This window comes from Dipodomys ordii, unplaced genomic scaffold (genome assembly GCF_000151885.1).
Source record: "Dipodomys ordii isolate 6190 unplaced genomic scaffold, Dord_2.0 Scaffold72, whole genome shotgun sequence".
In the NCBI taxonomy this organism is placed as follows: domain Eukaryota; kingdom Metazoa; phylum Chordata; class Mammalia; order Rodentia; family Heteromyidae; genus Dipodomys; species Dipodomys ordii.
In genome coordinates, this window is record NW_012267288.1 from 9,638,456 (window position 1) to 9,654,993 (window position 16,538).

At 34.7% G+C, this 16,538-nt stretch overlaps 1 protein-coding gene across 2 annotated transcripts in view; it reads left to right on the forward strand.

The window, feature by feature from the left end:
- Immp2l (inner mitochondrial membrane peptidase subunit 2) overlaps nt 1–16,538 on the forward strand; it is an 863,335-nt gene that overhangs the window by 332,005 nt on the left and 514,792 nt on the right. The window lies entirely within an intron of this gene.

Sequence of the window (16,538 nt, forward strand, 5' to 3'; positions counted from 1 at the left end):
AGTAGAAGTGCAGTTCAAGGATATCAAGGTGTGTGCATGTGTGTGTGTGTGCACAAATGGCCATGGGTCTATCCCTGCATCCCTGTCCTTCTGCTTCAAGAGCATTTCTGGAAACTACTGGCCAAGTGATTACTACCTTGCCCCCGCCCCGGGGGGGGGTGTTTTATTTTTTTAATTTACTTTTATTGCCAAGATGATGTACAGAGAGGTTAGTTACATAACCCCTTCCTAATTTTTCTGACACTTTCCCTCCCCCCAATTCCTCCCTCCCCCAACATATTGTTTGATTTATCCCCTGTTATCACTGTATTTGATTTTGGTACCCTGTGTTAGATAGATAGATAGATAGATAGATAGATAGATAGATAGATAGATAGATAGATAGATAGATAGATAGATAGATAGATATCTGATTTGGTGAAGGGAAGGGAACCTAAAAATGGTGAGACAAAGGACAAAGGGTGGACCAATGTAACCATAGCCTAGTGATTCTTAACACTCAAGTAGCGGCAGGAGGGGGGTTGCTTGGGGGGACGGAAGGTAGGCATTGGTTATTCAGGAAGCTGAGATCTGAGGATCCAGGTTGGGAGCCATCCTGGGAGCAGAAGGTAGGGGCATGGCTCAAGTGGTAGATTACCAGCCATGAGCAGGAAAACTAAATGAGAGTTTGAGGTTCTGTGTTCAAGTTCCAATACACCCACCTGCCACACACACACACACACACACACACACACACACACACACACAGGATTCAGAAGTATACCCACAGGACCGGCATGTCAGTGCTCAGCCTTTGGCAACCTCCTAGCTAAGGTTTGGCATGCTTGTTCCAAAACCTGAGGCTTCTCATGTACTAAGCATACTTGGAACTATCCCCTTGGATTACAGCCCTTCACGTTTGAACTGAAGAAGACTGCCCATGAACACCATGAAAGGGCAGATGACCTGCCCTCTCCTGATGGAAACTAGGACAAACTCAGTGACAGGGAGAAAGAAGTCCTCTGACTTCTGTGCTCTTCTTCATCTTTGGCACCTCAAGCATTATGAATGCCATTTTTTTCCCCTGATCACCTCTCTGGGAACGTTTTTTGCATAGTGTGCCAGGATAGAACCAACTGCTGACATCAGATTTTCTTTTCTTTTTTTTTTTTTCAGCTGAGCTTAAATAATGTTGGAAATCTGTTGTCTTTTTTTATTCAATACTCTCTGTTTTAAATGTTCCATTTGATTTCATCTTGAAATTAGGAAGAAATGCAGCAATCCAGAAGAGAAAGAATGGCTCAGAAATTCAGGGCAGAGTTGTTCACATGGATATCATGGGTGGGTGGTGTTTTCTTTAGAGAAGGTAGTTGCATTCTTTCTTTGTTTCATGAACTTTCTTGATGGGAATCTGCTGGAACCTTTAGACGTTTACTCAGAATAAAATTTTAAGTGTTCCTAAAATAGGTAAGTTTAAAAAGAAAGCTTGTTGTATCCATATATTTAGCAAAATATTTATTTTTAAATGTAAAGGTATTTCTAAAAATCAACCATAATGTCAAAGTAGTGTTGAAAGTGAAAAAAATAATTTCAAATTATAGAAAACAATGTGATGTGGTATGAAAACAGATGTGATTTCAATTGGCAACCAAGTCATAAAATTTAGAACAAAATATATTTTTCTGCATGTCAAAGCTGAGCAAGCTGATCACTCATTTCAGTTTATTCTTCTCATGTTAGAATGAACAAAAGTATTGGCTAGTAGTGTGAAAGGACCTGACAATCATTTTGTTTTACTCTCCTTCTAATTCTTGTCATTAGGTTACAGACAGAAAGTAAATCTGTTATTGTTCTAATCTATGAGAATATACTTAAAATGAATTTCAGTTTTGATAATTACTGTTTGCTTACATATATTGATTAATTTTGTTTATGTTTAATTCGTAGCTCTTTTAGAACTAAATCCTTAGTGATAATGTGTATTCTTTTTTATGCATTCTTTTTTATGCATTCTTTTTTAATTTGTTGTGTTAGATTGTCAGCCTGCTGACATCCAGTCTCGTTTCTCCTGGTGTGGTTCTTCTCCAGTTGGTAAATGCCATGAACCCAGTCAGACATAGTGAAAAAGAAAGGACCTGTGAGTTATGGGTGATTGCTTTTATGTATTAATGGTGTCTACAGAGGGACTCATTAATGCACACAGCATGGAGAGTTTTTGCAGTTGTCACACATAGCTCAAAATCCCCAACTGCATCTCGATCGTTTATATCTTGGTATTTTTATTTGGAGCTTTAAAGGACGCTAACAATACTTCTTGGGACAGGTGGAATGCCATATGGCACAGGGACTGGACCACCACATAGCTTTAGAGATTTATTGAAGCTTCTCCTTCTAGTGGGAGTGATACGAGTCTTTTGGACTGTTTCCACTCATTGATGACATTCATCTACTACTTAGCAATAAAGCTACTTCAGAAACCAAAGCAAAATTATAACTGTCTTAAACAATGCTTCTTGCTTCAATGTACACTTACTCATAAGACATCTTTATTTGTTGTATCTTTATTGAATTGTTTTTTAAAAATATTTTGAATTATACAGAATCATACAAATACTATTGTGGATAATATGGAGTGAGGAGGGAGATAGGAATATAGTTGGTTCTTTTTATATGAATGGAATCTTCCTACATTCAGGTTTTATATATTAATGGTGTGCTTACACACACACACATACACACACACACACACACACACACACATACACATACACACTCCCTCCTATACAAATATACCTCTGATACATGCATTGGTAGTTTTAAATGGCTGCATAGCCTGTAAGTGACAGTGTGTGTGGGTCTGCTGGAGGAAAGAGAAGTCAGCCTATATTTGTAGTTCTACCCTTAGTACCATAATCTTTCTTTCTATGGTGGTTTTTCTTTTTTAATGCCAAATTTGAGGCAGTCTGAAAAGAATTGTCTTTGCTGTAATTCTTGCTGCAAGTGTTTCTAATCGTCCCAATAGCAGTAGTGAGACCAGGTGTTCTCAAGAAAGACGTGAGTGTTCTTTTTATTGACCCAGAGAGCAAATGGAGTGGATCTTTCCTTAATGAAGTATGAAAACTTTGAGTATTTGTACTCAGGTAATCGGCTTCATATTATCAACATATATGTACTTTGGAATATTGTATGTATTTATTGTGCATAATATATTTATCATATGTATCAGTATCTGAAAACTGACATACATTTAGGTAAAGATTAGTAAAGATGGAGTATCATTTACTTATTGATTCATGTTTCCTACTTCTTCCCTATTTCTCTTTAATCCCTAACATATTGTAATTTTTATAAATTCAGAGAATGAGAAAGGGAAATTATGTGACGTCTGACAGAACTGGGCTTATTAAACTATCATCAGTTGAATTCCAGAGTCCACACTCTTCCCTTTATATCTGAAATTTTGTCTTTTGGTTTTTGGCAAATATTTCACAGAGCATTGTAATTTCTTGAGTGAAGCATTTTGCCCTATGGAGTTCAAGGGCTAGGAGGAGCCAGAAATATAACTTGTAGAGTTCAAGCCCCACGACTGACCAAAAAAAAAAAAAGAAAAGAAAAGAAAAAAGAAGTGTAACTTGTGGGAAGGATTGCTCTTTTAACAACAACAACAAAATCTTGTGAGAGAAGCTATGCTAATGAGAAACAACGTACAACATCGCTGTCTAGGAAAGTGCCAAGCCAACTTCTGGCTGTAAGTCTGAGAGTGTAGCTTGTACTTGTCCCAGTTAAACTCTGAATGCATATGCATTCCCTTTATAACTCTCTGTGGACAAAGCTTGCAATATCAGATCTGAAATGATACAAGTGACTTCCAGTAAAATGAAGCTGAGGAAGCTACTGCCTAAAATATAAGCTCCTTTTCAAAAGCTTGTTTCCTTGCTTAGCTTGCCAATTTCCATAATTAGTCAGAGGCAATTAAGTGTCTTAATTAGTTTGATCTTTATGGAATTTCCAGCATATTTTTGTTTTGTAATCAGAACTGAATTTGAATATATGACTAATATCTCTTATAACAGCTTACATTAGCATACATCAAAATGGTTTCCTTCCCTTCCAGGATGGAGAGGTTTTATTGGTATAATTTGTGCATATATTTCAAAGATACTCAGTGTTTATGCATCATTACTTATTTGACGTATCATCTCTTGTTGTCTCCATACAGCATGGGGTTAAGCAGAACATAATTGTTTTCTTTATTTTTTGGTTCCAATGCAGTCACAAAATAAACATTGAAGTTGCATTTATAGATATATAATATGCCTTAAGCGTTTTTATAAGCTATACTTTAAATATTTGGTATAGAAATAATTGTCGGTATAAAAATTTATGCAATATAGCAAGATACTACTTTCAGAGCATATGGCCAATCTATATGAGATTAACCATTCAAGCCGTGGTACAAATTAAGGTTGATTTGATTAGTGAGTTGCTAACTTCCAGATTTCCATTATAAAGGACTTAGGAGAATCCAGACTAATTACAAACTAGTCCCAGTTCTTGTTTTCTTTTGTATAGTTCTGTTCCTAAATTCTTTGTTTATATCTATAGGCTGAGTGTCTTTTTCCTCATATTCGCAACTAAATCCATCCTAAAAATCTTGACTGCCCTAGATTCACACCATTTTCTTACCTCTAACCTTCTACCCTATAGATGTTTTCTCTGAGGAGCATGATTGATTTCATTTGTTTTCTTAACTCCTCCTTTTCCATTTTTGAAGTTAGGACTTTGTACTTTGTGTTCTACTTTCTAAGTTCTCCTTTGTGTTGTAGTTTCTAGTTCTTCTTTTACAAATTTAGTTCTTTTCCTTCTCAGATGTGTAATTAGCTCAGATGATCTACTTTGGCTGCCAACTGACTACTTTCAGAGGAGACTAGGGTTTCCTTGAATGGAAAGCATCAGCTTTGTTGTAGGGAACTGGGTTAGAGACAGTCTGGGATTCTTTGAAATCAATTCTTTTTTTTTTAATGTTTTTAATGGTGAAAATACTGTACAGAGGGGTTACAGTTACATGAGCAAGGTAATCATTTCTTATCAAGCATTGTTGCCTCCTCCTTTGTTTTTTCCCTACCATCCCTTCCCTCCCATCTCCACAACTACATTCCCCACTTCCTCCACCCCTAACAACCCTGAGACTGAACCCAATTCTTTCTGATTGAATCCAACTGTTAGTTCTAAGAGCACAAAAAGTGATAAATACCTGGTAATGACAGAAAGTAGAAAACAGACAATAGATCTCATTTTATTATTGCTATTCACCTGGTAGGTGAGAGTTTTATCCCAGATTTCCATTAACCATACTTAGCAGTACATGATAGCAAACAGAATTGACTGTACTGAAGATGAGGATAGGAAAAAAATAAGATACTTTATTTTATATATCACTTCCTTTTTCTGACATAGGAGAAATTTTTAAAACTTTTTTTATACACTTTATTTTTATGCCTATTTTTTCTTATTGAAGTAAGAAATGTTTATTCCAAGTCAAAAACAATCAATACTTTTCCATATGTAAGCAGGGTGTGAGCATATCTGAAGTGACAGATTAGCTAGCTACAAAATTTGTAGCTACTGGTTTTAGCTATAGAAGGTAATCAAAAATGTGGAAGCAATAATAAGAAGCCATTAATGTACAGTTACCTTTTATCATGCTACTGAAAAGAGTTACCAGCAGTTTTTATTATTGTTTGTGGCATACAAGTAGATTCAATAATGTTGGTCATTGGTTAAGGGTCATATAAAACCTTTGCAATTTGTCTCAGTCCTCTTACAGAATTGGAAAGTTCAATTTTGTGAGTCTTAGGGCAGCAGAGCCTTCCATTGTGATTCTTGTTGATCATCAGATTGGACTCAATGCAGTGCTTCCAGCTAGGACCTGTTAGGTGGAGCCAGATCCCTTGCATTAAGCCAGGGTTATAGCAATGTATTTTTACCTTACAAACTACAACCTTTCCATACATTGTTTTATCTCCTTTCCAAACTACTCCCTGCTTCCACATTTCAATATGCTTAAAATACAAGACTTAATAATTTACTGAATATGTTTATTGACCAGGTATGATGTGCCAGACATTTTTTAGAGCTTTGGGTATATAATAATTCAAGCAAGATCCCTGTTCACCGAATTTGCATTCTATTAAACAAACATGAATAAGAATATATGGAAATAGTGAAAAGTCTAATGTAAGTATAAAACTACTTACTAGAAGCAGGTTTCAAAGGGAAATACCCTTTTTAACTTGAAAAAAAAACAAAACAAAACAGAATTACATTGTATTACTCTAAAGTCAAGTGCAGTTGGGAACTTAGGCCCGTGATATTTTTACAAATTCATTGTAAAATTATCTTTAAATAGTTGTTCTAGTCAACCTGTCAATTCCTGTATATAATACATCTTCATCCATGTCTCCACTTCCATCATTCTTTCCTTCTCCTATCCAAACCCCACCCTTATCCTCATATGTGAAAGTAGAACTATTAGTCCTATTTTTTAAATAGAAGGGTAAAAAATAGAATTATTAGAACAGAAAATAGAATTCATTCTCTTTCACATGTGTACATTGAATTCAATGACTGAATACAATCTCCATTTCTCTCTCCATTTGTTTTACCCCTCTTTTCACTCACCCAACCCATCTTAGACAAAACATGCTTCAGCTTCCCGATATTCATTTTGTTTAAACTGCTCATTGTTAAAAGAGATAACACTGGATACTCATGTACATACCATACTTCAGTCAGTTTGATAATGCATATATTTATATGTCCCTTTATGTGATTTTCTATATATTTATTCTTTTATTTCTATATATTTATTCTTTTCTATATATTTATTTTTCTATATATTTATATATTTTAGATATAACTCCCACATATGAGAGAAAACATAGGTCATTTGTCTCTTTAGTGGCACAGTGATCTTAAGCCATCTTACTATGAGAGCCTTAAGTATATGTGAAAATTGTCTCCTGGCAGCAAAAATACTATGGTAATGTATACATCAGGTAATGTATACTCCTAGTTTTATTTAAATAGGTCTACATATCATGATAGGATGGAAGGTAAATATAGTAATAACAATAAACAATTATTATGGAATAGAAAAAATGGTATAGTACTTGGTTATAAAAGTTATCCCTTTTCTCCATTTTACTAATACCATCAACTAAGCACCATAATGTATGCTATTTTTAAATGATGGGTTTATTTTCTAGAATAATCTTTGAATAGCCTAGAAACATCATAGAAACCTATTCTAATAGTAAGTCAAAATCTTAATTTATAAAATGAAGCAGATATCTTATACACAATCAAGATTGAAAAAAAGTCTGTCAATTTGTGTGCACATTGAGCTTATAGTAATTAGAAAGTGTATCTATTTGGGCATTTTGTTATTTGTTTCTGTGATTCAGAGGAAAGATGCTTGCTTCTAAAATAGTGTTTCTAAAAGTTTCTAAAATAGTGTTTCAAAAGGACTTAACCTATTAAACCACATTGCACTACATGCTTTCTTACCACATTTGATTGCAGGACCCCAGTTTTACAGGAAAAGAAAACAAACCCCAGGAAAATAGACTCAGAACTGTGTAAGCTAGGATTTATTTAACTCCTTACACTCAGAGTACAAGTATTTGCAGACCATTTCAACCCCATATGTGATGTACATGTGAATGAAAGAAATTTCACATGTACTGAACTTTGAAGAAAGCCTTAGGTTCTCTACCACCTGAGCCATAAATCTTGGCCCTTTTTTTACTTTTCTTTTTAAACAAGTTCTAGCATTCACGTCTGGGCAAACCTAAACAATGATCCTCCTGGTTATACTTCCCATATAACTGGGATGACAAGTGCCTTTCCATCATGCCCAGCTTTTATAACAGCAATGGTTTTTTGTTTTGTTTTGTTTTTTGCCCAATTGGCCTTCTATCATGAGCCTTCCTGATCTCTGTCTCCTGAGTAGTTATGATTACAAGTATGAACCTCTTGCCTGACCTACTTTTTTCTGACCGACCTACTTTTTATTTGTGGTTTGACTTCTATACTTCATACTGGTTACACAAATTTATATTCTACTATTAGTATATAATAGTTCCTTTTCCTGCTTATTTATCCTTGCCAAAATTTTTCATGTGTTCTCTTGAGAGGATATATTCTGACTGGATAATGGAATCTCATTGTTGTTTTGATTTGTATTTTCTTCATGCCTCAGGATGTAGAACATTTTCTTTCACGTATTTATTTTTCCATTTGAACTTATTTTTAAAACTGATCAAATTGCTTATCCACTCATGAATTGGATTACTCTTCTCATATTTCATTTTTTGAGATCTTTATTTATTTCAGATCTTATTCCTTTGTCTGATACATAGCAGGCAAAGAGTTTTAATGGGCTGTATCTTTATTCTGGTAATTGTGTCCTTTGATGGGCAGAATCTTTTAATTTGATGAAATCATATTTGTCAATTCTTTTCCTATTTCCTAAAAATTGGGTCCGATTCAAGAAAGTTGATGCCTTTCCTATCTCTTCAGTGTTTGCCCTGTGTTTTTACTAAAGAACTTCATAGTCTCAGGTCTTAATGTTACAATTTTTGATCTGCTTTTAGTTGATTTTCATACAAGGTTAGAGTAAGATCCAGTTTTAGTCTTTCCAATACCAGTTTTTGAAGAGTCATTTTTCCAGGGAATACTGACTCATATTTTGCATTAAGAAATTAGAAAAATATCCCTTTGGTAATGTTGTAGAGTTACCAGTATTTGGGATAGGTGTTGAATTCACCAAAAGTATACAGCTCAATTTTCATGTGATTGGCTGGAAATGAAGAACTTGCCTTTTATAATAGCAACCTTAGTGTATGTACAACAATATTTCATAAGAGCTTTGATTTGCATTTTAGAGATTAAAGAAGTGAAAAACTTTAGGCCTTACCTTGATTGCAGGCAGGATCTTTCTCATAGGACCGAGGGCTGTTTACTTCATCTCATCTCATTGGACATTGAATTTAAAAAACTTTTTTAGAATCTAAAGTATGAAAGATGTTTATTTCTATGGCTTATTAAAGTAATTTTTTATTTTAATTTTTAAAGTAAAAATTTTAAATATAATGGTGGTTTCAAACAGTTTTTATACCAGAAATCAGACAATACTCAATTCTTCCTGAATTGAAAAATAGCCCTTCCTGAGTTGTTCCAGCTCTCTCTTAGAGCGAGGCAAGCTTGTTGTTTGGGAGGATGAAGACTGATAAGTACCTAGGATATGGTAAAAGTAGAGTGTAGGCAAAGCATTTTTCTTGGCTATCTGCTAGGACACATGTTGAATAAATTAGAAATAGAAGCAAGATGGTAACAAGGGTATACAGTGCATTCACCTGCATAGTTACCTCTATGTAGCTGGGATACATACTGTTATGAAGATATCAAAATGAAATGAGTTCTTTCCTCTGATTTCCTACATATTTCTGATACATTAAAATGATACTCCCTCATACTCCCCCTCCCTTCCTTTCCCCTTCTCTTCTTCATTTTCTTTCTCTTCCCTTTTTCCTTCCCTCCTTCTCTTCTTCAAACTAGAGGTTGAATTTCTGGTCATGTGTTTGCTAGGTAGGTACTCTACACTTGAAAGATGTCCCTAGACCATATTACCTTTATTAGTTTTTTATTTTTTTGGGTCCGGTCATGGGATGTGAAATCTGGGCCTGAGCGCTACCACTTGAGCCACAGCGCCACTTCCGGCTTTTTTCTTTTTGCTTATGTGGTGCTGAGGAATCAAATCCAGGGCCTCATGCATGCAAGGCAAGTGCTCTACCACTGAGCCATCCTCCCAGCCCCCTTAGTTTTTTAAAATAAGATTTTTCTTGTGAGCTAGGTTGGCCTGGATCTTGGTCTTCAGATTTACACTTTCCTCATAGATAGGATGGCAAATAATGATGATATCTTGTCCAGCTATCAAGTGTGCTCAAATTATGCCCAGACAGACCTGAAACTTTAATCCTAATTTCAGCCCCACACACAGCTGGGGTGCCAGGTAAATCTACCTTATATATATTGAGATAGGGTTTTAGGATTTTGCCTCCCAGCTAGTTAGTTTGATAGGCAGGAACTATTGGCACCTGGTTTTAGTATTTACTCTGATAAAATGTGAAGGTACAATTATTGCAAAAATAAATTATTAATTGCTCAGTGTATGTCTCATATTCTAACATGGGACTGATTTATTTTTAATATCTGAGATTTTTCCAGCTTACTTTAAGACACTGTTTTGATGCTCAACTTTATGTATGCATAGCTCCCCTGTCTTTCATATTTCTTTGTGATCATTTACTGCACAAATATTGATTCCAAAATACTTTTCAGATTCTCTCTGCCATTTGAGTTTGTGCCTCTGTACCAAGAAGGGATTATATTTGTTTCTTATGCACATGTTTTATGGGCTATGTTCTTTTTTCAATAATTGTTTCACTAAAGTCAATAGAAGACTGGTTAATAGTTTTTAATACAGTAATAGAATTTTTTGAAGCAGGGAGGATGTAATAATGAAATTAAAAAATAAGCAAACCAGGGCCAAAAGATTTAGGTTATATTTTTCCTGTAAATACTCTGAGCTTTGAATTTCAGGAACTCATTTTTGGATTGGTGGAGTTCTGGCTGCAAAAATAAAATACACAGTGAAGACATATATTTTTGGCTCTAAATACTAGTCATGTACATATGCCTATGTGTATTCATGGTAATGTACATTAAATTAGAAGTCAGGAGACTTCCAAGTTTTGCCACTTGCCAGCTGTAGGAAGTCATTAAGCCTCCGTTTGCCTCCATTATATGATTTGTAATACCTGCCTTGCTTGTCTCCTTTTTAAGCATGCAGTGAGATTTATGGTGTGAAATGACTAAAAATTTTAGTTCAGTTAGTTGTAAAATATTATCTGTCTACAGTTATAGTCAATATACTGTTTATTACAGAATAATTCTAATGAAATTGAAGCCAAGTGTTAAAGTGTTATTTTTTATCTTCTTATATATTTGTGTGTAATTTTCCTTTATAATATTAGCAGGTAGTGAAAAATTTTGTGTTCAGAGAGATTTATATCTAAGAGAATGCTAATATTTACAGTCCAATTTTAAGAAAATTTCCAAATACTATGTAAGCATTTAATTGCCCTCACTATAAGGTCATTATTTTTTGAAATTGTACCTTGAAGTTTTAGATTTCTTTCCTTACAACACAAGAAGATTACAAAATAATAAACAGTATATAATTGATTACTGTTGTGGTTTTCTTAAATGTTGTAAGCATATTATATGCTCTCATATTTTATCTACGTTTTCCAGCTATTTCACATAACTGATTAAGCTTCATATCATTTTATTGTCTCTTTTGCCATGGTTTATATTTCACCCTGATTTGTTCTGATAATAAGCTAAACATCCCAGGAGGCAAGTTATATCTTTTCACTAGGGATTAAAACTCTCTGTCTCCAAATACTCATTCAGTGTTGCCTTCTTAGGGTGAATATGCCAATTGTAATTCACTGTTTTCCAAACATGAGAAAAGAAACAAATGTATATTTCCCCAAACCAGTACATACCTCTCTAGTGTTCCTTTTCTACTGTGTGGATACAGACTTCACATTCTCAGGGTTGTAGAGTTTACCAAGTAGCTCGCCCAAAGTGTGTAATAAAATGTGTGTGAGAGGCCATATGTGGACAATTAATTCAACAATTTATATTGCCTCAATTTTCATCCTATAGTGGCAACATTTTTCTCCCTCATGGGTTCGTGCAATCCATAAATAGTTTTCCATAATTAAGACTTCTATTCATTTTGCATATGAAAAAAATCCATATGTAGTCTTCCATGAATTGTTGAGGAAGATTATTCATGCCCTTCTGTGGAAATTGTTAAAAATAGCCATGTCAGTATCACACTGATAGCATGCCTGTGTAGCAGATCATTAGCAAGAATGTTAATATTTGCAAGACAGGCATTTCCTTTGCATTTTGCATGTTAGTTCATTTAATCTCATTGTAGCCCTGTTATGTGTTTACTATTATTTTATAGATCAGAAATTAAGACTAGGGCAAGTTAATAGTACATAGCAGAGCCACAAGTTAAACCCTAAAAATTTCAAATTTTTCCTTATTGTTAAATGGTACTTTTCCTGGAAAAATTACATTATCCTCCCTTTTCCAATGGGAAGATTATATAAGAGTGCACTTAACACTTTTGACCATCTGCAGTCAGTATGTTTGATTATGTAAAGGAGGGGAGTTTACATTTCATTTTATAATACAATGAATGTCTCATTGATTCTGTACTATATCCTTTAATAAAATGCTTTAATAATCTGACATATTCAATTTTACATTGAGGAAATCTCAACAGATTAGAAATTTCATCCAAGTATTTCAAAGTGTAAGACAGATTAAACATTGAACCTAATATTGAATTAATCCAATATTTCAGCAAATATTAAGTATATATAAAATGTTCATTTTTTATAATATAAAGTATAGTTACTATATTTCTTTTCTAATGTATAGTAGGATCTTGAAGTTGAGTTTGCTTAGGAAATAGGACTATAGTGCATACTTTTAATATGAAAGTCTCTTATATTTCAGATCATTTGCAATTTAGCAAATGACATATATGATTTATCTTGAGAATGTAGCCCCAATACTATATGTGTTCATAGTACTGTAGAAATTCTTCTGAGTATATATTAATTTTTGTTGAGAATACTGTTATTTATAGTTAAACCAAAGAAGAAATTATCAAATGCCTTGCACCATTTTTTTATTGAATCCATTTCATGGTCTTTTCTTTAGGCAGCAATTCTTTTGTTCCTTTACTCACCTATAACCTACCTTGTCTTTATATTTCTAATTCCTCTTTTTAATGCATGTGTTAAAAGCTTCCCCTCACCCTGACAAAATATGTGAAAAAGTGAACTCTAGACAATTTCAGAGGTTTTGGTTCATGGTCAGCTAGAGCTATTGCGGTTAGTTACAACTTCGTGGGGTATAGGAATGACATGGTGGAAGAGGAGCAGAGAGAGAAGAAGGAGCTAGAGTCCCCAAATACCCCCAAAGTCACACCTGCAGTGACCTACTTACTCCTCTAAAGCCCCACCTCTGAAGGTATCCACCATCTCCCAATAGCTCCACCAGCTGGGAAACATGTATCTGGACATTACAGATCCAAGCTATAGTAATGTCCAATTGGATTAGGATGTTGATCCATTTCCTTCAGGATTTCAGGCTTATTCCACCACTCCCAAACTCTGTCTATAGTCCTAAATACTCAATTTTATGAATTTATTTTTCATAAATATTTGATTGACCATGTTTCTTTTTAAGACAGATAAATCTTGAATCTAGGAAGTGTAGAGTCAAGAAAGCTTTAAATGATTTAAGTTTTACAGGTTGTCCCTTAATGGTTCTGTCTGTCTCTCTGGGCTGTAAAGGCAAACATTTAAATGGTTGTTGTGATATTTAGAAAACAAGGAAGCTCAAATATTATTTCCCTTAAGATCAGTGATTCAAAACATTGGTTTTATGTTATCCTACTGAGATTCTAATAATTCCAGAGATATAATATTGGGAAATCCACATGGGACTGTTTAATTCATGATATTTTTAAATATGAATGTATGCTCTGTGTGTATGTGTGTGTGTATGAAAGCTATATTTTTTGTGTGTGTCTTTTATACCTGCTTTTCCTTTTAGGAAAATGGTACAATGTACTCTTGAAATAAATCTAGTTGGATTCATTTCTTTATACTAATAAATGTTTAGGCTTTTTAATCTGATTTCTTAAGATCAAAATGAGCAAAATAAATGAATCAAACCTCCCGAGGAACTTTTATTTCCTGATCAGTCAGAGGTATCTAGTAGACTCCAATTATAAGATGGGAATTAGGTGTCCTCACATAAAACAATCATGTATCTCAATCTTCATGATTCTATTTTAAGATTTTCCAAGTATAGGAAACCAGGAAGGAGGAGACCTTGACAGGAAACCCCAAACCTTGTTATTAAGACATGATAGTGAATATGTAAGTTTGTAGGTTGCCTTTTCTAGAGCTGTCTTATCTGTTTGATCTCACTGTGTAGTTGTTTGAGGCTACTTACCAGCTTGCCCATTTATTTCGAAAATGATTACCTCAGGCTTTTCATCATTAAGGTATTATTGGCCTACACTGTAATGTTGTGGACTCACCTTCTTCCATGAATTCTTTCAAACTTTGGCATTTCTGGATTCTATGTTTTTGCTAGTTATTCTGGACTTTTCTGCTTGCCATAATCATCTGGAACAGCCACAGAAGCAGATTTCTGCCCTTAAATTGGCCTTTATCTCCTTGCCAGTTCTTCTGTTTGCTGTACTTCCAAATTTCTTGGCATGACCTTTGCATTAACTTCTCCGCTTAGTTATTGAGGCTCCTGAGGGGGGACAACCTAATACGAACTTAACAAAGAAATTTCATTCCCTTTTTGAGGAAAAGATTCTTCAAATTGTTTTTTTTCTTCCAAATATTAATACATAAAAGGTGTCAAAATACAAAATAACATATAAATATACTTAATCAAAAGTATGTACATATGTTATAAATCATTTTCGAGTCTATGTACATCTCTTTTATGAATAAACTCGAATTAACGCTGATATTTTAAAGTCTAATAGAGAAGGTTAAAATAACAAAATCGACCATACACAACAAATGAGACAGGAAAAAAGTGAAGTTATTAGTTCTGATGGAAATATGGAAATATCACTGTGCCATGGTATAATTCTTCATGAATTATCAAAGGGTTGGATTGTGTTTTCTGTGAAGATGCCTGTGACCTAACATTCAGTATTTACATAAAACCTAAGGTTGCCAGACCACAGAGGAAGAAGCACATGAACTGATTCTCCCATCCAGTCCTCAGAAGAAAGCAACTCTTAATTCAGATTTCCAGATGCCAGACTGTGAGACAACCATTTCTGTTGTTTAAGACCCCTGGCTTGGTCTGGCCGCCAGTGGCTATAATCCTAACTACTCAGGAGGCTGAGATGTGAGGGTTGTGGTTCAAAAGCAGCCTGGGCAGGAAAGTCCATGAGACTCATCTCCAATTAGCCACTAGAAAAGTGGAAGTGGCACTATGGCTCAAGCCATAGAGCACTTGCCTTGAGCTGAAGAGATGAGGGACAGCCCCCAGGCACAGAGTTCAAGCTCCAAGAATGATCCCCCAAGACCAAAAAAAAAAAAAAAGACTCCTGGCTTGTATCAGTTTGTCATATTAGCCCTAATAAATCAATGCTTCTATAGCAGCTTATCTAGTACCCATTTAAAGAACCATAGCAACTTTACTTTTAATGTTAGTTTCAGAGACCAGATAAATTCAAGCATGACAAAAGCTTTCCCATAAAAGGAATGTGGGAAAAGGCCAAATATAATTTATAACCTTACATAGAAGGTATGGAGTAGGTCTTTAAGATCATCTTTAGATCTGTTACTCAGTTAAGGTAGACCTTGTGTAGATGTATCTAAGGCAGGAGTAAACCAGCAAATTTAGCATAGATCAATAAATGTGTGTATTTGCCTTCCCCATACCCCCCCTACATAGTAAACTGGTACAGCAGTAAGACACCTTTTTTCCTTAATGTGCTGTTTTAAAAGGCACTGACCTCCTTGTGCCTTGTAAGACGGGCTGACTTCCAAATCTCCTGTTTATAGATGCTGCTAGATGGTTTGCTTAGCAACATTTTTAATAGGACCCCAGGGAGTTTGGTTTTCTAGCTAAATGAGTTTAGAATGCTCAAATAAAAAGCACAGGTATTTCAAAAAGAACTTAAGAAATCCTACAAGTAAAAATTAATCACAGATAATTAGATCATTTTTGCAAATCATTTTTTTTCAAATTTTTGGTAAACATATGCTTATAAATAATTTTAATATTCAAAATCAAGTCTTTTTTAACTGAAAACATGACCAAAATTAGATTACAAAGTTACCAAAGAATATGCCCATACAGTGTTCTTTATATATACCTAAATGAAATTAATTTTATGCAAAAAATGGTACTTTTTAAATGGAGTACATAGAAAGGCATAATTTTTTCTGACAATGTATGTGATGGGGTGTCTTGGATTTTTCTACCTGTTCTGGGTTTGAACCATATCCTCCTTTTCTCAGCCTGGTGAGCATCTGTGTTTACAGACTAGAGGCATTAGTGCCCATCTCAGTAATTCTTTTTTCAACTTAGTTTCTGAATGGAGTAATCCAGAGCTCACAGGGTATTGTACCATTTTCCCAGGTATAGATAAATCTTATTCTCTACTAAGAGTGCAAGCCTAAGGCATGATTCTCCTTTGATTTTTTTTTGGGGGGGGTCCAGTCGTGAGGCCTGAACTCTGAGCCTGGGCACTTTACCTCAGCTCTTCAGCTCAAGGCTAGTGCTCTACCACTTGAGCCACAGCGCCACTTCCGGCTTTTTTTTCTTTTTGCTTATGTGGTGCTGAGGAATCG